This window comes from Myxine glutinosa, chromosome 6 (assembly GCF_964187855.1).
Source record: "Myxine glutinosa chromosome 6, kmMyxGlut1.1, whole genome shotgun sequence".
In the NCBI taxonomy this organism is placed as follows: domain Eukaryota; kingdom Metazoa; phylum Chordata; class Myxini; order Myxiniformes; family Myxinidae; genus Myxine; species Myxine glutinosa.
The window spans coordinates 18,747,237-18,773,441 of NC_136266.1; positions in this window are offsets into that span (position 1 = coordinate 18,747,237).

A 26,205-nucleotide genomic window follows, 5' to 3' on the forward strand; every position below is an offset into this window, starting at 1 on the left:
GAACTCCAGCCAGAACAGGAAGGGGCGATGAGATAAATCCATTCAGGGCCACACGTTGACTACGACCAGAGAGGAAATCCACAAGCCATGAGTGGAGATTTCTATGGATACCATAGGAGAGTTTGGTGAGCAGAGCGTGGTGCTAGACCGTATCGAAGGCACGTGATATGTCAAGGGAGACGGCTCTGATTTCCTGTTTGGCATTGAGGATCTCCATCCATTGTTGAGACAGCAGAAGCAGCATGTCCAGAGTCGAATGACCTGGTCTGAATCCCAATTGATGATCAGAGATCAAGCCATTGGAGAAGAGGAAGGATTTGATATCCGAAGCAATGATGGATTCCATGACTTTGCTGATAATTGGGAGCAGGCTGATTGGTCTGTAGTTGCAAGGATCTGTTTTTGCACCTTTTTTGTGTAAAGCGGTAATGTTTGCTGATTTCCAAGATGCTGGCAGATGACCTTGAGCAAAAGAGAAGGTGAAAAGAACAGAGAGAGGGTGAGATAGAGCGGCAGAGCACGATTTTAGGACCCGAGGGCTGATGCCATCTGGTCCAGTTGCAGAATCAGAGTCGAGGTTTGATAAAAACATATCCACCTTGTCAGGAGAGAAGGACACAGAGTCCAGGAGCAGTTGGGTTCGACTGGGTAAGGTGGGAACAGAGAGAGATGGGTTTGGGACACAAGATTTTGAGGCAAACACAGAGTTGAGGCATTCGGCTTTGTCACGTGCGGTGTCAACTGTGTAGCCATTTGAGGTGAGGGAGGGGATGGAGGGGGAACAAACACCAGAAACGGATTTGACCATACACCACCAGGATTTGGAGGAAGGAGACAGGTTTGAGAGTTCATTCTTGAGTGTGGAGAGGTAGTGCTTCCTGGCACTCCTGAGGGTAGACGCTTCTATTTACTTCTACTATTTACTTTTTATAGTAGAAGATTTTTTTTTCTACTATTTACTGAGGGTAGACTTCTACTATTCACAGTTTTTGAATGTCTCATTTCCTCAAGCATCTTGAATCCCACAATCTTCTGTCTGACCATCAATATGGCTTCCACAAGGCAAGATCTAATTGTGATATCCTTACAATACAAATGTCTGCGCCTTTTGTCTGAGAGACTTTGGGGAATCCTTTGTTGTCGGCCTTTAATATTCTACTTTTTAACGTTTTTTTTATTATCATAAAATAATTTTTAACCAAGATGTTCTGCTTTTGTATTTTAAATTAATTTTATGAAATTTGTAGAATTTGTTTTTCACTTGGAAGTTGTGAGTTACGATGTGTAAATAAAGGTGGAAAAAGTCTGGTTTAATGAAATTTAATTCCAGGTTATGAGGCAACAAAAGGTGAAAATTTTGAAACGGGGTATGGCCTTTTGTGTGTGTGTGTGTGTGTGTGTGTGTGTGTGTGTGTGTGTGTGTGTGTGTGTGTGTGTGTGTGTGTGTGTGTGTGTGTGTGTGTGTGTGTGTTATTTGTTTCACCTTTGATTGTTATGGATTTTTTCAACAGTTGGAGTAAAAATAATACAGGTGATCTATCATGAAGTTCCTAATTCCGCTGCCTAACCCGGATTAAAGGTGCCGGGTTTGCTCGATCCGACGTGTACTAAACATGTAACGGTACAAATCCCGAGGAGAGAGTGTGTTTGAACGGGTTAAAAAAAACCTCCATGTTCGTGCGTGATCATTGATCAGATTTGTGAAAATGTCGAGGAAATCAAACCTGCGGGTCCGGCCACGAGGCGTGTCACGTGGTCTGCACTACCCCCCCCCCACCCACCCCCCAATCACAACCACAACGTGCGCTCCCGACTGATCCAAGGCAAGACTGGCAGCAAGTGGTGATTTCTATGGCACTGATGCTCACACAACAAAACGCGAGCTATCCCATATGGAATTATTAAAACAACACGGATGACGAATCGTCACCATGGTAACTGGTCCTATTTTCGGATCCTATAGCCTTTTCCACTTTGACCCGGTGCACGTTCCCATTTCTCCAGAACACCATTAGGGAGGAATAATTATTCGGCCTGGGTGGAAGCTCCGAGTGTTCGGTTCAGAGGTGAACGGGCCGAATAGAAAGGTCAAATCTACCGGCTGTCTAACGTATACCGGGAGGACCGGCGGGGGTGGATACCTCCGTCTTTGCTCCGCCCCTAACTCCCTGAAACTCCGCCCACGCCGATGACAATTGCACTAATTAATGCTCAATTTCCCTGGAATTCGGTGGTGCTGGAGACCATTTGAGATACTTTAAGATTTCACAACAACTCACTGTAAATGTCGAGATGGACAATAAACGTCCATCATGACAATGCACAGGTATTCCTGGCTACAGAAGGTTGCCCAGGTGTTAATTATCGATTTTTTTGATTTTTTTTTAGCTTTATTATTCTGTTGTCCAATTAAAGTATTTCTGTTGCTTGATTTGAGAATTCTCCAGTGGGAGGCCAAATCTGTTCAACACAATCTCGGTGACCTGTGTCGTCCATATCAAGGTAATGTGCCGACAATGTATAGCGTAGGTTGCACGTAATGGACATAAATACTAACAATGTCCTTTGTTCTCATCTTCGGCTGAAACTCTCGTCGATCGTTCCTGATTTCCGAGTAAAATGTCATTTTCACCATTATGGACACCGAGGGAGGAGCTGCCACAGGCCACGCCCCTGTGTGAACCCGGCAACCGGAGCGCACGATGGGCCCGTCCGAGTGACACGTGCGGGAGTGAGAAACACGTGATATAAATGTCAACATGTGCAATCACACATACACACACACACACTGCATGACCAAAAGTATGTGGACACCCGAACATCGAGCATCTCATTCCAAAATAATGGGCATTAACATGGAGTTTGGTGCCCCCTTTGCTGCTATAACAGCCTCCACTCTTCTGGGAAGGCTTTCCACTAGATGTTGGAACATTGCTGCGGAGATTTGCTTCCATTTGGCCACAAGAGCATTAGTGACGTCGGGCACTGATTTTGGGCGATTAGGCCTGCCTCGCAGTCGGCGTTCCAATTCGTCCTAAAGGTGTTTGATGGGGTTGAGGTCAGGGCTCTGTGCAGGCCAGTCAAGTTCTTCCATACCAATCTCGACAAACCATTTCTGTCTTACATCTCACTTTGTGCACGAGGGCATTGTCATGCTTAAACAGGAAATGGCCTTCCCCAAACTGTTGCCACAAAGTTGGAAGCACACAATCGTCGAGAATGTCATTGTATGTTGTAGCATTAAGATGTCCCTTCACTGGAACTAAGGGGACCAGCCCGAACCATGAAAAACAACCCCAGACCATTATTCCCTCTCCTCCAAACTTTACAGTTGGCACTATACATTTGGGCAGGTAGCGTTCTCCTGGGATCCGCCAAACCCAGATTCGTCCGTCAGACTGCCAGATGGTGAAGCGTGATTCATCACTCCAGAGAACGTGCTTCCACTGCTCCAGAGTCCAATGGCGGCAAGCTTTACACCACTCCAGCCGACGCTTGGCATTGCGCATGGTGATCTTAGGCTTGTGTGCATGTGACATGCAAATACCAATCATGTGTGCTGCTCGGACATGGAAACCCATTTCATGAAGCTCCTGACGAACAGTTGTTGTGCTGACGTTGCTTGCAGAGACAGTTTGGAACTCGGTAGTGAGTGTTGCAACCAAGGACAGACGATTTTTATGTGCTATGGCGCTTCAGCACTCGGCGGTCCTGTTCTGTGAGCTTGTGTGGCCTACCACTTTGCGGCTGAGCTGTTGTTGCTTCCAGACGTTTCCACTTCACAATATCAGCACTTACAGATGACCGGGGCAGCTCTAGCAGGGCAGAAATTTGACGAACTGACTTGTTGGAAAGCTGGCATCCGATGACGGTGCCACGTTGAAAGTCACTGAGCGCTTCAGTGCGGCCCATTCTACTGCCAATGTTTGTCTATGGAGATTGCATGGCTGTGTGCTTGCTTATATATACCTGTCAGCAATAGGTGTGGCTGAAACAGCCAAATCCACTATTTAGAAGGAGTGTCCGCATACTTTTGGCCATGTAGTGTACATACACATGCAAAGATATACACACACATATATACATATATATAAACACACATATATACACACACACACATACACAAACACACACACACATATACACACACACACTCACACACACATATATATATATATATATATATATATATATATATATATATATATATATATATATATATATATACATATATATATATATATATATATGTATATATATATATATATATATATATATATATATATAGATATACATATATATATTGTTACGGTCCGCGGATTAGATGTTATTTACCGAGCGGAGGCACCGCGGCCGAACAGTTTTTCCCCGACTCACCTGATTCACCCAGACGTTGGCCGTATCGCGCCACAGCTATTCAATGTGGGCAAACTCTAAAGCGACCGAATGCAAAGAGGAAGAAGAAGATGTACAGAAGAGTATCGGGGTTTATTATTTACACACACACAAGCAAAAAAGAGCAGTCATGGTTATTTACAGGGGACATGAAAAAGCAGGTGACACAGTGCAAATTACTAGCTTATACAGACTTAATTACCTACCCAGGACAGAACAAACAAAACAAACTCACGTACGCAAATGGGGAACTTGCAGGCAGGAATGGCTGGACAGGAGAGGAAGGTCCGGAGCTGGTAGCACCATCGGCGCGTTCGGCAGCCGCCGTCCCTTCGCGGCCCTGCTCAAAACCGCCGTCCAGGCCCCAACCGGCTGTCGAGTGTTGCTGCTGGGGACGCTGCCGCTGGCGAGCTAGGTGACGAATAGCAGGCGTTTGCGCTTCCCTGGATGATCTCTGCTTTTGGACCTCACAACTCAGCTCTTGTCATAGCTCATCTCTCTTCTCAGCTCATCTCCTGACGACCCAGCTCTTTGCTTTGCACCTCACCACGCAGCTCAGCTCAGCCTTGGACCTTTTTGCCACTCTACTTTGGGGAACGTCCCGTGGCGGGTTATATAGGCCCCGCCCCTCAACCTTCGCGAACCTCCTTGATGTTTCTCGCCACACCCTCTCCAAGTCCAACCCCTTGTTCGTGGTTGGTTGAGTGGGGCTGACTCACTCCTCCCCTCTATGACGAGGTGTGGACCCGCCTTTCTTCCCCAACCCTGCCTCATGGTCAATGGCGGCAATTGGAGGGGATGTAATTGCCAAATTGAGGCTTGGTCATTACGAAAGGGGAAATGGAGGTTTTTGGGAATGGGAATGAAGGGAATCTATCTCTTTTACTTGGTGCAATGGAGTGTCATGTTACTGGAAGACAAGGCCTTACCCTAAAACACATAATAAGGATATAAACTACTGAACAAGGGTCTTATAGTGTCCTGCAATGTGGTGTTTCATGGAATTAACTACCGGGACGCCCTTTTTACCTTTACACAACTCTGGAGGCCGGAGGGGCCATATCCAACCAATGTTACACAACAATTTACCACAATACAATACACACAATAAAAAAAATGCAATCCTCATATCCGCAACAATATATATATATACACACACACAAACACACACACACACACACACACACACATGCACACACACACACAGACACACACACACAGACACACACACATATATATATATATTGTTACGGATCTCAACGTTGGCCCCTTTTCCCCTTACCAAGGGGGGATTAATCCCCTTGTCCGCGACTGACTGACGTGAGTCCTGGGGGTCCCAATGCTCCTTCCGGTCGGGAGCAGCCAGGGTATTTAGTCTACGAAAAGTCCCAAGGACCTGAGTGCCACTCCTGACCGCGAAGCAGGGGAGGGACTCCCGCTCGAACCCCGGTTTTAGATGGTCTAGTTGCCGAGCGGTTTTTAGCAACCCGAAGTTTGAGTCATTAGCATTCACTAACCCGATTCCGAAACATTGGCCAAAATCGCGCCACAGGTACTCAATCGAGAAATCACTAAAACGAAACGGATGTGAAGGAAAGAAGGCAAAGGTAGGAAGAACAAGGATTTATTACTAATATTTACAAGACCAAAGAAACCAAGGAAGAAGGAAAAATACGAAAATAATGACAGAAGCAGCAGAAGACACAGTGCAATACTAGCTTATCTATTCAGGCTTACTTATTCCCAGGGACAAAACAAAGGACAGACGACAGTCAGACTTACACGGGGAATGAAGCAGAAATGAATGGCAGGAGGTGGATGGCTGGACGGACGAGAAGGTGGGATCACAGGGCGGGAAGGATGCGGGTCCGGTTGGTGTGGCGGCGCGGCTCGAGGTGAGCAGCCGCCGACCCTCCTCAATCATGTTCGCACGGCGGCGTTGCTTCACGGCCACAGTCGAAACTGCCGTCAAAGCTCAAAGCTGCGGTGGATTCAAAGCTGCGGTGGATTCAAAGCTCATCGGAGGTCTCTCGCTTATCTCAGGTCCCTCACCCATCTGACTCATCTGCCGCATCTCACTCCACAGTCCTTCCCCACCCCCTTTTATGAGGCGCGTGGCGATCCAGCAGCCGGCCTGTTGGAAACGCCCATCGGTGAGCTCGCCTCGGCCTTGATTGGTCGTGAGGGTTCACCGATCCCGCCCCTTGAGGAGGCGTTGGCAAAGCCACGCCTTGTTCCTGGCGCTTGGCTGACTCCTCCCACCTTCTGCTCCGAGATGACCTCGTGTTCAATGGAGTCTTGGGGTGAAGAAAACCGCCCAAAGCAGTAGTGGCGAACGCCGCCATACTGGCGCTTTTTAGGAGGCCATGGGGGTGTCGGAGGGATCCTATCTTATTTCAATTCGGTGCAATGCAGTGTCAATTAATGGGAGACAGAGCCTTAACTGATACACATAATAAGGAAATAACTATTTAGAAGGGTCTATGGTGGCCTACGTGCTTGTACATGGACTAGCTAAGGGGACGACCTTTGACCTTTACACACAAAACGGAGGTATTTACAAGAATTACTAGAGGGGCACATTTACAAACAGGATTCTCAAATCCGCAACACTGCACCCTCATCCTCCAGGCACGTCTCGGGCCTATAAAACTTAACTTAGTGTGGCACGTAGGTGTAATTCCCTCTACAATTAACCTGACCCTGAGTGTGACAGTTTTAAAACACAAATAAGTATGTCCCTCTGCTGCATTGCACCCTGCCTAACAGATTCACGCCCACAGGATAACCGAATTGCGGAATGGTTTTCAAACTAAACATGTACGGTGGGGAGCATTATTTACAAGTGATGTTACTTGGACTATTTACAAAACGCAACCCAGGACCTGTGATTTTCCTTTTGGGGGGGGGGGGGGGGCGCTGCATCGACGCACCAGCACCAATAAAGAGCACCAAAACACCAAAGCACCATAAACTCAGTTCCATAAACAAACACACTGTTGGTGGTCTTGCTCTTCGGCTCCCTCTGCTGGCCGATGTTCTTCCAGATGTTGTCATTCTTCATGTTCTTCTTGGTTGCGGCCTATTTGATGGAAATAAAAATGAAAAATGCACAAAACGTGTCCGTTTTTTATTTATGGCCCACAGGGGCCGACTATGGGTGGTTCACCTGTAGGGCATAGGTGCCACGTCACCGAGGTCCGCAAGCAAGATCTTCCTCTGGCCAACCTGGCCGGTCCCAGCAGAGGGGCCATGCCACAAAGCTTGTGGTCCATAAGTGGTGCTTGGCCACAGACTGTGGTCCATAAGTGGTGCGTGTATGCAGGCAGCTGGTTGCGGGGATTCGGGCACACAATGGCGGACTCCCGCACGCTCCCCTCAATGCGCAGAGAGCACGATCCTCGGGTGGGGAAGGAAGACAAAGATGACAGGTGAGCGAGGGGTAAGGTCACAAGGGTACACATCAACGAAGGCAATGCAGAGTGAGGTGCATCTGGAGACTGAGCGGAGAAAAGCTCGTCCCGACCGTACGTCACCCCCCCTGTTACCTACTCTACCCTTGCCCTTACCCCATATTTACAAAAATCTACACCCTTACCAGTTCGTCACTAATGTCACGTCTTCCCCATATTTCCCCTCTTCCAAATTCGTCACAATCCCATTGTCTAAATTTGCCATCACCAATTCATCATCAATCCTCATAAGGAGGGAGAGATGGAACATCAGCACAATGTCACACCCACGTCATGATGCGTCTCACATTCCAAACATTTGCACAAAAAAAAAAAAAACATGGCATGGTGTGGAGTTGCGTCACCTCAGGTGAGTGGATGTAGATGGTGCGAGGAGATTTCAATCCTAACTACTTCCTAAATGACATTAACACACTTTACACTACCCGGGGTCTTTCCCTGCAAATCCATTGGCCATCTTACTCTATGCGGTTTTAAGAACCAAATTCCCATTGACCAAACTGTGGTGCTTCATCAATTTGGGGTCTCACTCCCCCGATTCAACTCCCTGTGCCTTCACACAATTTATGGGCTGAGTCGTGTGGCTCTCCCAGCAGGTCTACCCACCTGCACACCGCCACCACTGCAGTTGCCTCCGAGCTTACCTGCTCCTTACCACTACCCTAAATCGGGGAAGGCCCCTCCTGGCTCTGTCACCCCTCTGATGCCCTCTCTGGCATTGGGCTACCCAGGTCCTTCTCCTGGATCCTCGGGCCCCGCTGAACACTACTGGCTCCCAGAGCCCACCTGCGGCCTCACCTGGCCGACATCCTCACAGTGGCGGAGTGCCCATTTAACGACACACACTAACAGTCCCCCTCCATCCCCTCCCTTACCTCAAACGGCTACACAGCTGACTCCGCACGTGAAAAAGCTGAATGCCTCAACTCTGTGTTTGCCTCTAAATCTTGTGTCCCAAACCCATCCCTCTCTGTACCCACCATACCCAGTCGTACCCTGCTGCTCCTGGACTCCGTGTCCTTTCCTCCTGACAAGGTGGAAAAGTTTCTGTCAACCCTCGACTCTGATTCTGTAACTGGACCCGACGGCATCAGCCCACGGGTCCTAAAATCCTGCTCTGCCGCTCTATCTCACCCTCTCTCTGTTCTCTTCACCCTCTCTTTTGCTCAAGGTCAACTGCCATCTGCTTGGAAATCAGCCAACATCACCGCTATGCACAAAAAAGGTGCAAAAACAGATCCTAGCAACTACAGACCAATCAGCCTTCTCCCAATTATCAGCAAAGTCATGGAATCCATCATTGCTTCGGATATGAAATCTTTCCTCTTCTCCAATGGCTTGATCTCTGATCATCAATTTGGTTTCAGACCAGGTCACTCTACTCTGGACATGCTGCTTCTGCTGTCTCAACAATGGATGGAGGTCCTCAATGCCAAACAGGAAATTAGAGCTGTCTCCCTCGACATATCACGTGCCTTCGACACGGTCTGGCACCCCGCTCTGCTCACCAAACTCTCCTCCTTTGGTATCCATGGAAATCTCCACGCATGGCTGGCGGACTTCCTCTCTAGTCGTCGTCAACGTGTGGCCCTGAATGGGTTTCTCTCATCTCCTCTTCCTGTTCAGGCTGGAGTTCCCCAAGGCAGTGTTCTGGGCCCCGTGCTTTTTCTGGTCTTCATCAATGATCTCTCTGACTCTCTTGAAAATCCTCTCTATCTCTTTGCTGATGACTCCACTCTCTGCCGCTCCATTCCTCTTCCCTCAGATCGGCAGTCTGCAGCCTCCTCACTCTCTGAAGACTTGGACAAAATCACAGACTGGTCAAACAAGTGGAACATGTCTTTCAATCCTGACAAATCTCACACTCTTACTATGTCTCTCCGAAAAGATCGACTGGACAACCCTCCCATCTACTTTCTCAACAATCCTCTCCAAGAAGTTCTGTCGCTCAAGCTTTTGGGTCTCACTATCTGCCATGATCTTTCTTGGGAAAACCACATTTCCAAGCTGGCCTCCAAAGCCAGTCGCCGACTGGGCATCCTCCGTCATGCGAAGTCCTTCCTCGGCACACCTGAGCTCCTCACCACATACAAGGCTTTCATCCGCAGCTCAATGGAATACTGTTCTCCCCTATGGGCCGGTGCTCCTGCCTCACACCTAGCTCGGATTCACGCTGTTGAAACCAAAGCTTTCAGAATTATTGGAATCTCCCGCGATGAAGCTATCTCTGAGGGCCTTTCACTCACTCACCGCAGGCAGGTAGGTGGTCTTTCTATCTTCTACCGACTCCTCTCCGGCCTTGCACCCCCAGCTCTCTCTGTGCTCTGTCCCCCAAATATTCCTACAGGTCGCACAAGATCTGCCAGCAACCCTCTGATGGTTAAACTGCCGAAATCTCGGCTCTCTGCTCACCTTCACTCTTTCATTCCTCTTTTCTCCCGCCCCTGGAACAAACTCCCTCACTCCCTTCAATCCCACTCCTCCCTCCAGGTCTTTAAAACAGCTGTTCACCACCATCTCTTATCTTCCCCCATCCAAAACCTTGATCTTTTCTACCCCTGCGAATTCACCCCAGATCCACCTTGTTTGAAATTCCAACTTCTTTCCTGGAAGTCCTGGCAGTGTCCATATGTTTTATACCTCTCCCACCACCCCCTTCCCATGCCCCCCCCCCCCAAAGCCCTCGCCCTCTCTCAGATCTCTCGATGTCTCCATGTCTCTCGGTCCCTGCTCTCAAATGTTGTGTTTGTGTCCTTCCCCCTCTCTCCCCATCTTGTCTACCGCTCCCGATGTTATATGTTTTATGTGTCGGTTTGTCTTTTTGTGTGATTAATGTTCGCTCTTTCACGAGCCTCGATCTTGTATATAAAAAAAACAAACAAAAAAAAAACAGGCCACATGCCCAGCCATTTCCACGTCACTAATGCACCCATCCAAACACCATTCTTCCACACGCACCACAGATGCCAATATCCAACCACAATTTACCTCTACCCTCTACCTAACTCTTAAACTACCCTCCCCGAGTATTCGTGATGGGGTGCATCCTCCCCATACACACCTTCGCACCATCCACTCCACTCCACAGTTTCCACCACACTCACTCCACACCATCCATTCCATATCCATTTATTCCATACTCCATGTATTCCATACACCTGTTCATTGGCACACCTGTGCAATCACACCTGGTGCCACCTGCACCCTCCTTCCTCCCAGGCTTCTTCAATCATTCAATACAATGCACAACCACAATTGTTCCTCATACACTGCTCCATACACTTCCATGCTCAATACAATCCACAATCACCATTACTCACTCATACACTGCTCCATACACTTTTGATTCTCAAACACACGGCATCATCTGATCTACCTGGTTTCCTTCTAACTTGGTGCTCCCCGTCTTCCCTTTAAACTAAGCACATACCACGTCGTTATCATCCAAACTAATCTACCTACGTCCCCACTACCTGTATAATGTTGCTACTTAAATCTATCGTTACCTATGGTCATCTCTAGGTCCCTATACATTATCCAAACCCTCCCTCGGCGAGCTTACACTGCCATAAACCCCATAAAACTATAGCTCATGTGCCCGTTGGATGTGAGAGATGACAGAGTTGCCATCCCATCACATCGGGTATCTCCCACTATTAATTTTGCACATCAAATTCCAGCCAATCAAAAATTTGCCAATCATCTGCCAATGAGTTTACCAATCAGTTGCCAATAAAAATTTTGTCAATCACAAATTCCCTATCCCTACCAAATGTCCTTTAACTTGAGCCTCGGTGCGTCTTTACATTCTCAAAGCCCGGCTTCGCGAAGCCGAGCAATGAATGCGGGTGGTTCGTCGCCGGCGGTTGGGTCCGTCCGGCATTTCGTGCAGGGAAGGAGGCTTACTCGGGCCGAGATTCCACGCACCATCTCGGCACGGAACCGTCCGATGCCACAATCTCAGCCGGCCGGAGCGCTGCAACCACAAGGGGTCGCCATGTCGACCCTTCCTACCTGTCCTCGAAACGGCCCGCCCGCCCCGCTTAGCGGAGCACGGACGCGACCGTTCAGAGCGAGGCCCGGCGTGGATCGCGCACGGCGGTTCTTTCGAAACCGCCGTGGTTATGATCCCCGCAGGTTCCTGCTGTACCCAAAGCCCGGCAGGAACCGGGGGCTCGCTTCGGCTAAAAGTCGATCTAACCGCTGCTCCGTTTAACGTCAATGCTTCACTTGCATGCTCACACCATGCGTTCCGTTCCTTATTCACACATCCAGGTGTCTCCATACTCTCCGTCATTGCACCTTCTCTTACACACCCCCCAGGTACACTCATTACGCTCACAGACTTCGTCACACACCTGACCACCGCACACCTTGGCACACACTCGTCGTTCGCACACCTCATCAACACACCTCTTCGCGCCCACTCCTCGGTCACATCCTCTGTGACAACCACGGGTTGCACTCACCTGCACACCCAATCACGTGCTTCACGGCCAACTCAAGTGTGCATTCCCACACGCGCTCGACCATTCCAGGTGTGCATCCTTTCATTCCAGGTGTACATTCTCTCTCACCTGCCACAACCAACTCGTGCTCCGTGTCACTCTCACTACTCTCACCACCACACTCGGTCGCGCATTCACCCTTACTCTCGACAGCGCACTCTGTAATCATGCACTCCTCTGTTACACACCTTTCTCGCACATCCTCTTCGCACACTCTCCCGTTACGCCCTCCGTAACACTCACCACAGGTGTGCACTCTTCCTTTACATCCCCTGTAACACTCCCCATCACGCGCTTCAATGTGCCCCCCCCGCACCCGCGCCACGACCAACTCACTCTCGACAGCACACTCACTCCTCGGCGCGCACTTTTTCCTCACACACCCCTCTGTTCCACACCTTTCTCGTGCACCTGTCACACTCTCTCCCGGTACATACTCCGTACCACTCATGGGGGTGCATTCTTGCACACACCCGATCACCGCCGCACACGCTGGCTCACAAATACCTTCCGCCTTCCCCAAAGTCGGACCTCCTTGCACACCTCCTCTTTCCATACACTCCGGACCAGTCATACCCCTCACCATTGGTCTCTCACGAACACCCGGTCTAAACCAACACCCAAGCCCCCTGAATATCCCCTCACACCATATACATTTCCGAGTATATCGCCACTCACCTCGGCACCTCGCCTTCGCTCCTCCTCCACCACCTGCAAACTCTTTATTTGGTCAGTAAGCACATCGTCACGATTTGAGCACAGACTTTGCACCAATTCCATCACCTCCTCCTTTATCTCTCTCTTAGTTTCCCTCCGTCTCTTCTTAATTTCACTCACCCCCTCTTCCACTTCCTCTAATTTTTGCTTTACCTCTTTCATTTCCCGGTGCGCTCCCTCAATTTCTTCCTCTAATGCCACCTTGGTCGTTTCTCTGTGCGTCCTTACTTCCCGTTCTTTCGTCTCCATTGCTTCTGTTACCTCGTCCAACCTCTTTGTCAACCCTTCATGTACCATCTGACATTCCCTCTTCGTCGCTACGAGTTCTTTTTATATCTCTTTTTGTGTTGCCTTCAACCCCACGATTACCGCAGTGTTCTTCTCCACTTGCTCCCCCAATTCCTTTTGTCCCACCGTCAGCTGCTCGACTCCCCTCGTCAGATCTTCTATGCCCCCCTGTAACCTAGCCGTACTATTTCTCACCTCTTTCTCCATACGCTCCTCACCCCGCTTTACCTCCTCGCGTACCCCCGCGACCTCTTCGCCCACACCTCGTCTGATCTCCTCCCCCATGTCTCCCATCTCTTTGGTAGATGCTGCCCTCATCTGCTCTAACTCATTCCTCTGGGCATCCAATTTGGTTTCTAACCCGATTTTCACCTCCTCTATCTGATTCCCCATCTGTTTAATTTCCCGGGCGGATTGCTCCCCTATTTCCCTCAATTTGCCTTCCATGGTGTTTTCTAACCCCGTTAACCCATTCTTCACCCCTTTCATCCTGTTGTCTAACCCCTCAAATTTGTTGTCTAAACCCTCAAATTTGGCTTCTAGCCCCCCGATTTGGCTTCCCATATCATTCCTCAATTCCCCAATTTGATTTTCCATATTACTTAACCCGTCTCTCAATTGCTCACTGGTACCCCTCGCTTCGTCCCTCATTGCCCCCATTTGGCCTCCCAATTGCTCACCCTGTGCCCTAATTTGGCCATTAGTTGCATCATAAATACTCTCATGTAATGCGGCATCTCGGGCTCGGCTGCCGCGACCACATGCGAAGCACCGCCATTTTGTGCACCTGAAACCTCGTGCGCGAGGGCGCCATCTTGTGCATCTGTAACCCCCACAACCACATCCTCATTGCTCTCCTCCTCTCTCTCTCCCATATACATTTCCCTGGGGTCCCTTCTATCTCTACCCCCACCGGCATCCGATCGCCTTGATCATCCATGGCACGATTTTTAATTTGGAATGTTAAAATAAAATTTTGGCCACTCGTAATTTTGAGTGCATTAAGCGCACTTCGGGTCCGAATCCCACTCCTGACACCAATTGTTACGGCCAATAGTACAATTGGTGTCCAAAATTTGGGCTAAATAAATTTAGTCCCAGGTTCCAGATCCCAACTCCTGACTACCAATTGTTGCGGAAACGGAGTACAGCACTCCCCTTAGGGGGGGGGGGTTAGTCCCCCTTCTATTTTCACTGGCCCTCTCCGCTCCTGAAGCTGCCCAGCTCCCTCCACGAGGCAGGTTAGCAACCCCGTTCGAGACCGCGGACAAGATGTTATTTTGCCGAGCGGATTAGCAGCCCGCGGCTCGAACCATAAACAAAAACTAAACCCGATCCTCAACGTTGGCCAAAATCGCGCCACAGGTACTCAATTGAGAAATCACTAAAACGAAACGGATGTGAAGGAAAGAAGGCAAAGGTAGGAAGAACAAGGATTTATTACTAATATTTACAAGACCAAAGAAACCAAGGAAGAAGCAAAAAATACGAAAATAATGACAGAAGCAGCAGAAGACACAGTGCAATACTAGCTTATCTATTCAGGCTTACTTATTCCCAGTGACAACACAAAGGACAGACGACAGTCAGACTTACACGGGGAATGAAGCAGAAATGAATGGCAGGAGGTGGATGGCTGGACGGACGAGAAGGTGGGATTACAGGGCGGGAAGGATGCGAGTCCAGTTGGTGTGGCGGCGCAGCTCGAGGTGAGCAGCCGCCGACCCTCAATCGTGTTCGCACGGCGGCGTTGCTTCGCAGCCGCGGTCGAAACTGCCGTCAAAGCTCAAAGCTGCGGTGGATTCAAAGCTGCGGTGGATTCAAAGCTGCGGTGGATTCAATGCTGCGGTGGACTCAAAGCTCATCGGAGGTCTCTCGCTTATCTCAGGTCCCTCACCCAACTGACTCATCTGCCGCATCTCACTCCGCAGTCCTTCCCCACCCCCTTTTACGAGGCGTGTGGCGATCCAGCCGCCGGCCTGTTGGAAACGCCCATCGGTGAGCTCGCCTCGGCCTTGATTGGTCGTGAGGGCTCACCGATCCCGCCCCTTGAGGAGGCGTTGGCAAAGCCACGCCTTGTTCCTGGCGCTTGGCTGACTCCTCCCACCTTCTGCTCCGAGATGACCTCGTGTTCAATGGAGTATTGGGGTGAAGAAAACCGCCCAAAGCAGTAGTGGCGAACGCCGCCGTACTGGCGCTTTTTAGGAGGCCATGGGGGTGTCGGAGGGATCCTATCTTATTTAAATTTGGTGCAATGCAGTGTCAATTAATGGGAGACAGAGCCTTAACTGATAGACATAATAAGGAAATATCTATTTAGAAGGGTGTATGGTGGCCTACGTGCTTGTACATGGACTAGCTAAGGGGACGACCTTTGACCTTTACACACAAAACGGAGGTATTTACAAGAATTACTAGAGGGGCATATTTACAAACAGGATTCTCAAATCCACAACAGATGGTGAAGCGTGATTCATCACTCCAGAGAACGTGCTTCCACTGCTCCAGAGTCCAATGGCGGCAAGCTTTACACCACTCCAGCCGACGCTTGGCATTGCGCATGGTGATCTTAGGCTTGTGTGCATGTGACATGCACATACCAATCATGTGTGCTGCTCGGACATGGAAACCCATTTCATGAAGCTCCCGACGAACAGTTGTTGTGCTGACGTTGCTTCCAGAGACAGTTTGGATCTCGGTAGTGAGTGTTGCAACCGAGGACATACGATTTTTATGTGCTATGGCGCTTCAGCACTCGGCGGTCCTGTTCTGTGAGCTTGTGTGGCCTACCACTTTGCGGCTGAGCTGTTGTTGCTTCCAGACGTTTCCACTTCACAATATAAGCACTTACAGATGACCGGGGCAGCTCTAGCAGGGCAGAAATTTGACGAACTGACTTGTTGGAAAGCTGGCATCCGATGACGGTGCCACGTTGAAAGTCACTGAGCGCTTCAGTGCGGCCCATTCTACTGCCAATGTTTGTCTATGGAGATTGCATGGCTGTGTGCTTGCTTATATATACCTGTCAGCAATAGGTGTGGCTGAAATAGCCAAATCCACTATTTAGAAGGGGTGTCCGCATACTTTTGGCCATGTAGTGTACATACACATGCAAAGATATACACACACATATATACATATATATAAACACACATATATACACACACACACATACACACACACACACACACACATACATATACACACACATACACACACACCACATATATATATATATATATATATACGTATATATATACAGACTTGGCATTTAATATGGAATATATTTTTTTTCTTGACTTGGGTTTCTTTCTAAACTCAGTATATCAATCTGGTGAGTTTCTTTTACACTTTGGTGATTTATTTGTTGAAAGAACCATGTCACTGATTGGCTGTCGCAGCAAGAAGTCAACAACAGGATTATATCACAGGTGGCGTGGCAAAATGTACGGACAGGTGCATTTGATGATTGGCTTCACAGTCGGGTATACAAGGGTTGTTGCGTTCTGCGTTAGTGGAAAACAACTGCTGCACGTCTCCAAAAGTTATTGCCGCTTACTCTGGAGATGGTCTGTCAACTCGACAATGCTGTTTGTCATGGAGTGGTGGCTTTACGAAATTACGGCATGAAACAGCGTGCTATTGCTCGGCAGTATGGCATCACTCAAGGTGAGGTGTCAAAGATCCTGAAACGAAATGCTCAGAGGGGTGTCCCTACTCCAATACCGAGGCCAGGACGTCCCCGCAGAACCACAAGGAGGGATGATCGCCAGCTGCACCGGTTAGTCCGCAATGGCCGTACCAAGTCAGCTAATCGGCTTAGGGCTGAGTGGCAGCAACTGACAAATGTGCCTGTATCCAGAAGGCTACTCAACCAACGACTGGTTCAAGCAGGCTATCGTGCCAGGCGTCCCCTGAGAAAGCCACGCCTGACCAGACAACACCGCCAGCGCCGATTGCAGTGGGCCAGAGAGCACCGTCAATGGCAGCCAGGACACTGGAATCACGTGATCTTCAGTGACGAGTCTAGATTTCTGGTCTATCGTCAAGATGGCCGCGTCCGAGTGCGCAGACAAGTGCATGAAGCCTACAACAAATATTGTATAGTGCCAAGAGTCCAAGCTCGAGGTGGTGGGGTGACCGTTTGGGCTGCTTTTTATGCAGGGGGCAAAACTGACCTGGTTGTTCTGAATGGAAACCTGAACCAGTTCAAGTACAGGGCCATTCTGGAAGAAACATTGCTTCCATTTTCTCGTGCAGCCTTTCGAGGAAACTTTGTCTTCCAAGATGACAATGCACGGCCTCATCGTGCTCGCATGATCCAACACTTTCTTGCTGACCGTGGTGTAGAGCATATGGAATGGCCTGCCATGTCCCCGGATATGAATCCGATAGAGAACTTGTGGGCAGAATTAACGCGTCAAATCGACCACTTGGACCAGCAGCCGACCTCTGTGCGTGAATTGCAGCAGGCTATTGTCACTGCATGGTAAGCGATTCCTGTCCAAACCTTGGCAAATCTCGTGAACAGCATGCCTCAACGTGTACGTGCTCTCCTGAATACTCGTGGAGGTTACACGAAGTACTGAACTGTAATTTTACTGTCCATAATCCCAGTCGTAATTTAACTTTTGTTTTTGTTAAAAAAATTGGCAAGTTGGCAAAAAAAAAAATTCCATATTAAATGCCAAGTCTGTATATATATATATATATACTCGTATACATACATATATATATTGTTGCGAATATGGAATTTGGCCTCCATATCCGCTTGTAAATATTCCCCTATTTCCCCAATACTCCCCAACTATCCCCAATCCCCCATTCCCTAGTCCCATTGTCTGTAAACAACAATCAGTAGAGCCGACCTTCCCCTTTTTCCCCCATTAAATGTCGTGCCCAGGTCCACCGCATCACACGTAGACAACTTTCGGACATCTTGCTAGTTATTCTTAGTCTATGTCAGTTAAGGACTCCTTTCCATTAATTCTGACTCTTCGTTGCACCAGAATGTGATTATATGGCACCAGTAGTGAGTTTAGGACCTTTCCCATACCTCCTTCCATCTTCTTCCCCAAACAACAACTACAACTACAACTACAACAACAATTACAACAACAACGACGCTGCGCGGGGGAGTGTGCGTCATCACACCGGCTCGGTTAGCCGCCATTGACAATGCGCGCCGGACCATGCGCTCCACGGGGTTACCACGAAGGGGCTCCTTGTCAGTCCCCCGTCAAGGGCGGAGCCGGTAACCCCCCGCACGCACCCAATGAGAGGCGACGTGCCGATTCCATCTGGGGGGAGCTAACGAGCCGAGGGCGTGTCACTCCCCGCCGGAGATACGAAGCGACTCACCGGATGTGAGGTGAGATGCGCCCCCAGCCTGGAGAGAGAAGTTGCCACGTACGAGCGCTGAATACCTCCCCGCATCTCTGGACCGGACCGAGTCGATTCTGACCTTTGAGCCCAGGTGCACCTGGAGCCATCGATCCTGCCTTTCCTAGCCATCAAACCCCGTGTGAGTCAGCCTTTTGTCCCGTTTATCTGTCGTCTGTTGGGAATAATATAAGAGTGTGTCTAAGTGCTTATCTTACTATGCTGTCCCTCTTGTAGTTGTAATCTAACCTTCCGTAACAATATAACCTCCTCTGGAGGTCTTGAGAACTGAACCCTGGTGTCGTGTCATTTGAATCCCAGCTGTGTGTCTTTTCCTTCATTGATCTAGCGTAGCGCGATTAGTCAACGTTCGGGTATAATCGGGTAACTTGTGCAGACGTGGTCATACCAAAACCGCTCGGTAAATAACATCTAAGCCACGTCTGTAACAATTGGTGTCAGGAGTGGGATTCGAACCCGGGACTAAATTTATTAGGCCCAAATTTGTAACAATTAGAATCGATTCGGAGCGCGTTTCCCGCGCGAAATTATAACGGCGAAATTTGAATTTGTTATACGGAAATAAAAACCCGAATTTTGAAAGTCGCGCTATGGCAGACCAAGACAGCTGGGGTCCGGTAGGGGAGAGTGAGGCAGGGTCGGTCCAGGACCAAATTGAGGGACGCGAGGAGAGCGAAGCAGTGAGGGTAGCAGGTTCGCAAAATAGCGCCGTCACGCACGAAGTAGCGGGCGCGCAAAATGGCGCCTCGCAGATGGCCACGGCGTCCACGCCCGCGACCGTGGCAGCGCCCCCGGTGGATTGGAACTTGTTTTTCATACAAATGAAGGCCCTTATGGCCCAGAATAGCGAGGAAATGAGGGCTCAGAGTGAGCAAATGAGGGCTCAGAGTGAGCAAATGGGGAACCGGATGGATGCTCAGAGTGAGCATTTGGGGGTAATGGGAAACGAAATGGGGGTAATGAGGGACGAAGCGAGGGGTACCAGTGAGGGATTAGACAATAATTTTAAGGGATTAGACATGAAATTTGGGAAATTAGACGATAGATTAGGGGAAATACAGGAGGGGTTAACGGGGGTAGAAAACAGAATGGCCGCTCAAGAGAATCAAATGGAAGGGATGCAAAAAGGGTTAGAGGGGTTAGAAAACACCATGGAAGGCAAATTGAGGGACATGAGGGACCAAGCGGAAAGGGAAGTTAACCAAATGGAGCAGCAGATAGAGGGGGTCAGAATGGGGGTAGAAACCAAGCTGGATGCTCACAGGGAGGAAATGGAGCAGATGAGGGTGGCATCTGGGCAGGAGATGCAAGTGATGGGAGAGGAGATCAGAAGAGGAGTGAGTGAGGAGGTCGGAGGAGTGCGCGAGGAGGTGAGGCACTGTAAGGAGCACATGGAGAAGGAGGTGAGAAAGGGGACTGTAAAGTTACAAGGGGGCATAGAGGACCTGACGCAGGAGGTGGAGCAGCTGACGGTGGGACAAACGGAGTTAGTGGAGCAGGTTCAAAGGAACACTGCGGTATTAGGAGGTTTAAAAGCGACACAAAACGACATAAAAAACGACTTGATAGCGACAAAGAGGGAATGTCAGATGGTACGTGAGGGACTGACAACGAGGTTGGACGAGGTGATAGAGGTAATGGAGACGAAGGACCGGCAGGTGAGGACGCACCTGGAAACGGTCAAGGTAGCCTTAGAGGATGAGCTTGAGGAGACGTACCGGGGAATAAAAGAGGTGAAGCACAAATTAGAAGAAGTGGAAGAAGGGATGAGCGAAATTAAGAAGCGACGGAGAGGGGATAAGAAAGAGATAAAAGAGGAGATAAAAGAATTGGTCCAAAGTCTGTGTTTGGATCGTGATGATGTGCTCATTAACCGGATGAGGGATTCGCAGGTGATGGAGGAGAAGCGAAGAGGAAGAGGACCCGGTGTAAGTGGTGACCAATATGATCGTGCGTATGATGCGCCAGGTGATTTAATAAGCTTGGGGGTCGAGATGGACCCGGGTGTTCGTGAGAGGCCGTTGGTGAAGTGTGCGACAGGTCTGGTGTGCGAAAGAGGAGGTGTGCGAGAAAGTCCGACTCTGGGGTGTGTGAGGAAAAAGTGTGTGCCAAGGAGTGAGGGTGCTGGCGAGAGTGAGTCGGTCGTAGCGCGTGTGCGAGGGGGCACATGGAAGCGCGGTGTGGTAAGTGTTACAGAGGGTGTAACGGGAGAGTGTGCGCGAGAAAGGTGTGTGACGGACAGGTGCATGGGGAAAGAGTGCGCTGTCAAGAGTAAGGGTGAGTGCGTTGTCAAGAGTGGTGGTGAGAGTAGTGAGAGTGACAAGGAGCGTGAGTTGGGTGTGACAGGTGAGCGAGGATGTACACCTGGGATGGAAGGATGCACACCTGGAATGGTAGAGCGTGAGTGGGAATGCACGCTGGAGTTGGTGGTGAGGCACGTGGTTGGGTGTGCGAATGAGAGCACACCTGTGATTGTCACAGAGGAGGTGACCGAGGAGGGGGTGCGAAGCGGTGTATTGGTGAGGTGTGCGAGCAACGAATGTGTGCCAAAGTGTTCGGTGGTCAGGTGTGTGACCAAGGCTGTGAGTGGAATGGGTGTACCTGGGTGTGTAAGGAAAGGTACGAGGAGCATGGGCACGGCTGCATGTATGAGCAAGAAAGAGGTAGCGTATGCATGTAAGCCTGCAGGTGAAGCGTCGACGGTAACCGGGTTAAAGGTTAGGTCGACTTTTAGCCGGATCGGGCCCTCGGTGCGTGCTGGGCCTCGCTTTGAACGGCCGCGTCCGTGCTCCACTAGGCGGAGCTGGCAGCCCGATAGGAAGGGTCGTCATGGCGACCACTTTTTGTTGAGGCATTCCGGCAGGTCGAGATCGGGACATTGGATGGCTCCGTGCCGAGATGGTGCGTGGGATCTCGGCCCGGGTAAACCTCCTTCCCTGTACCGAGTGCCGGACGCATCCAGCCGCTGGCACAGAACAACCCGCATTCATGGCTTGGCTTTACGAAGCCTGGCTTTGGACAGGGATTGGCGCACCGAGAGGCATTAGTGAGTAGACTGGGTGATGAGGTTAGTGTTTTGGACCCAAAATTAGAGAAAAACAAAATTTGATGATTGGCAAGGGATTGGCAGTAGTGATTGGCAGATGATGGGTAGTGATTGGCAAATTTTTGATTTGTTGAAATTTGATGTGCAAAATTGGTAGTGAGAGACCCCCGATGTGGTGGGATGGCAAAGCCACCATCCTTCCCATGTGGGGGCAAAGGAGCACTAGATTATGGGGTGTATGGCAGTGAAAACTAGCCCGGGTGGGTTAGGTTATATTGATAGGGATCTAGAGAAGATGACCTTAGGTGACGTTAAGGTTAGTTAGTGACTGATACCTGTAGTGGGGACGCAGGTAGTTTAGTGTGGATGATAATGACGAGGGAGCGCAATAGTTTAAAGGGACGACCGGGAAGCGCAAGTTTCAGAAGGGAGTAGTTCGCTGAGATGATGCCGTGTGTGTGAGAATTGAACAGGTGTGATTGCACAGGTGTGCAACTGGACAGGTGTGTGGAGCAGTGTGTGAGTAGTGAGTGTTGTGGATCAGCGCGAATGCGCTTGGGGAGAGAAGGGTGCAGGTGGCACCAGGTGTGAGAGCACAGGTGTGCAGGTACAGGTGTGTGGAGAGAGTTGGAGTAAGTGGTACGGAGTGGTGTGCATGGTGCGAAGGTGTGGATGGGGGAAGAGTGGACCCTTTTCACGAGTACCCGGGGCGGGTAGTGTAAGTGTTAGGTAGAGGGTACAGGTAAATTGTGGTTGGATATTGGCATCTGTGGTGCGGTTGCAGAATGGTGTTGTGGATGGGTGCATTAGTGTTGTGGAAATGGCTGGGCGTGTAGCCTGTTAGTGTGTGTAGTTGGTTGGGCACTCCACCACTGTGAGGATGTCGGCCAGGTGAGGCCGCAGGTGGGCTCTGGGAGCCGGTAGTTGTGAGTGGGTGCCTGAGGATCCCGGGTGTGGATCGGGCAGCCCAGTGCCAGAGAGGGCACCGAGTGGGGAGAGCGCCAGAGGGCCTTCCCCAGGTAGTTAGGTTAGAGTAAGGAGCAGGTAAGCTCGGAGGCAACTGCAGTGATGGAGGTGTGCAGGTGGGTAGACCCACTGGGAGAGGTACACGCCGCGGCCCAGAAATTGTGCGAGGGCACCGGGAGATGAATCGGGGGAGTGAGACCCCAAATTGAAAAGCACCACAGTTTGGCCAATGGGAATTGGTTTTTAGAACCCATAGTGTAAGAGGGCCAATGGTTTGGCCGGAGAAAGACCCCGGGTAGTGTAAAGTTGTTAAAGTCATTTAGGAAATAGTTAGGATTGATGAACCTGTCGCACCATACGCAGCCACTTACCTGTGGTGATGATGATGACTCCACACCTGTGTTTTCTTTGTTCTGTGCAGGAAATGAGAATTGCTGTGAGGATTTGTGAGACGCATCACGACGTGGATGAGACATTGGGGTGATTCCATCTCTCCCTCCTTAGGAGGGACTGATGATGAATTGGTGATGGCAAATTATGATGTTGAGTTGGAGATGGCAAATTTTGATGAAAGTTGAAAATGGCAAATTTGATTGGTTAGGAGGGAGAGAAGACGAATTTGGTTTATGGGAGGAACGGGGAAGACAGTAGGGATGTTTGTTGATTTGTAAAGTAGATGTTTATGGGTAGTGTTGTGTTGTGTGGATACAGTAAGGGGTAAGGGAGGGGCCATGTAGGTTACCTGGTGGGGGGGGGGGGGGGTGTACGATAGGAACGTACCTGTCTCACCTGGTTCCCATGTGCCCCCAGTGTGCATCATCTTACATTGCGTGCACTTTTGCGCCCTTACCACCTTACTCACTTGTCTTTTCTTTTGTCTCCCACCTCCGAGGATCTGGCTTTGGGGTAGAGAGAGAGGAGAGAGAGGTGCTGGCTACGCAGTTGTGGGCCTGCACTTTCGCTGCTTGCTGCTTGGATCGATACACCATATGGACCGCAATGTTTGTGGCCACCCACCATGGACCGCAGCTCTTTTGCGGCCAAGCACCACCCGTGGATGGACCTATGGGTCAACGTGGCACCTATGCCATGCAGGTGAACCACTTTTAGTTGACACCACTGAAGGCCACAATATAGAAATGGACGCGGTTGGCGCCTTTCTTTATTTTTTGAAAGAGGCAAGAAGGCCAAGTGCACCACACGAAGGCAAGACCAGCGGCAGAACATCGGCCGGCTGCGACACCACCGGTGATTTATAGACACTTTATTGGTGCACCGGATGGTGCTCACTGTGTGATGGGGTGGTGCTTGATGCTTGGAAGGGGTGCTCTGCACATTATTAAAGGCCGTAGGCCACAGAGCACTCGTGGGTTGGTGTATCGATGCTAGCATGCGTGCTCTCTCTATGCATAACATCTGCATGTGTTCCTCCAAAAACAGGTCCTGGATCGTAGTGTTAAATATCAGCGTAGTCTTGTGTAAATAATGCTTCCTACCGGCTGTATGTTTAGTTTGAGGATTCTTTCCGGATTCGGTTATCCTGTGGGTGTGTTTCTGTGAGGAGAAGGGTGCAACGTCGCAGGGGGACATACTTACTCATTTGTGAATATCTGTAAAACTGTCGCACTCAGGGTAGAGTTAATAGTAGAGGGAACTACATTGCGTGCCACACTAAAGTAGGTAAAAATTTATCGGGTCGGGACGCCCCGAGGGTAGAGAAGGGTGCAATGTTGCGAATATGGAATTTGGCCTCCATATCCGCTTGTAAATATTCCCCTATTTCCCCAATACTCCCCAACTATCCCCAATCCCCCATTCCCTAGTCCCATTGTCTGTAAACAACAATCAGTAGAGCCGACCTTCCCCTTTTTCCCCCATTAAATGTCGTGCCCAGGTCCACCGCATCACACGTAGACAACTTTCGGACATCTTGCTAGTTATTCTTAGTCTATGTCAGTTAAGGACTCCTTTCCATTAATTCTGACTCTTCGTTGCACCAGAATGTGATTATATGGCACCAGTAGTGAGTTTAGGACCTTTCCCATACCTCCTTCCATCTTCTTCCCCAAACAACAACTACAACTACAACTACAACAACAATTACAACAACAACGACGCTGCGCGGGGGAGTGTGCGTCATCACACCGGCTCGGTTAGCCGCCATTGACAATGCGCGCCGGACCATGCGCTCCACGGGGTTACCACGAAGGGGCTCCTTGTCAGTCCCCCGTCAAGGGCGGAGCCGGTAACCCCCCGCACGCACCCAATGAGAGGCGACGTGCCGATTCCATCTGGGGGGAGCTAACGAGCCGAGGGCGTGTCACTCCCCGCCGGAGATACGAAGCGACTCACCGGATGTGAGGTGAGATGCGCCCCCAGCCTGGAGAGAGAAGTTGCCACGTACGAGCGCTGAATACCTCCCCGCATCTCTGGACCGGACCGAGTCGATTCTGACCTTTGAGCCCAGGTGCACCTGGAGCCATCGATCCTGCCTTTCCTAGCCATCAAACCCCGTGTGAGTCAGCCTTTTGTCCCGTTTATCTGTCGTCTGTTGGGAATAATATAAGAGTGTGTCTAAGTGCTTATCTTACTATGCTGTCCCTCTTGTAGTTGTAATCTAACCTTCCGTAACAATATAACCTCCTCCGGAGGTCTTGAGAACTGAACCCTGGTGTCGTGTCATTTGAATCCCAGCTGTGTGTCTTTTCCTTCATTGATCTAGCGTAGCGCGATTAGTCAACGTTCGGGTATAATCGGGTAACTTGTGCAGACGTGGTCATACCAAAACCGCTCGGTAAATAACATCTAAGCCACGTCTGTAACAATATAAACACACACACATACACACACACACACACACACACACACACACACACACACATACATATGCACACAAATATACACATATATACACACACACACATATACACACACATACACACACATATACACACATACACACACACACACACACACACACACATACACACACATACATACATACACACGCACACACACACACACACACATAATAGGCCTACACCGTTTTAATTAAATCTGCTCTTCCCAAGACACGATGTTCGGTGTATTTTTACATCGTCCTCACCTTGTCCTTAACACCTGTAAAAATGGTAGACGCGGCTCCCTTGGTAAAGATTTCTTAAAATAACCAACACGTGGTACACATAAGTGGACGTGTTTAACCATGCAGGTGCACGCTGTCACCTGGCACGGCAATGTCGGTGATCCGATTCATGGATTCACAGTAACACAACGAGCAGGTTTCACTCACTGCAGGTAAACGGATGAACAAGGTGAACCTCGAAGCTTGTCCGTCAATGTCAAGTGTGTGGATCCTTCATTTCCATCACTAACGGTGTCTTCATGAACCTTTTGTCCTCTTTTTCTG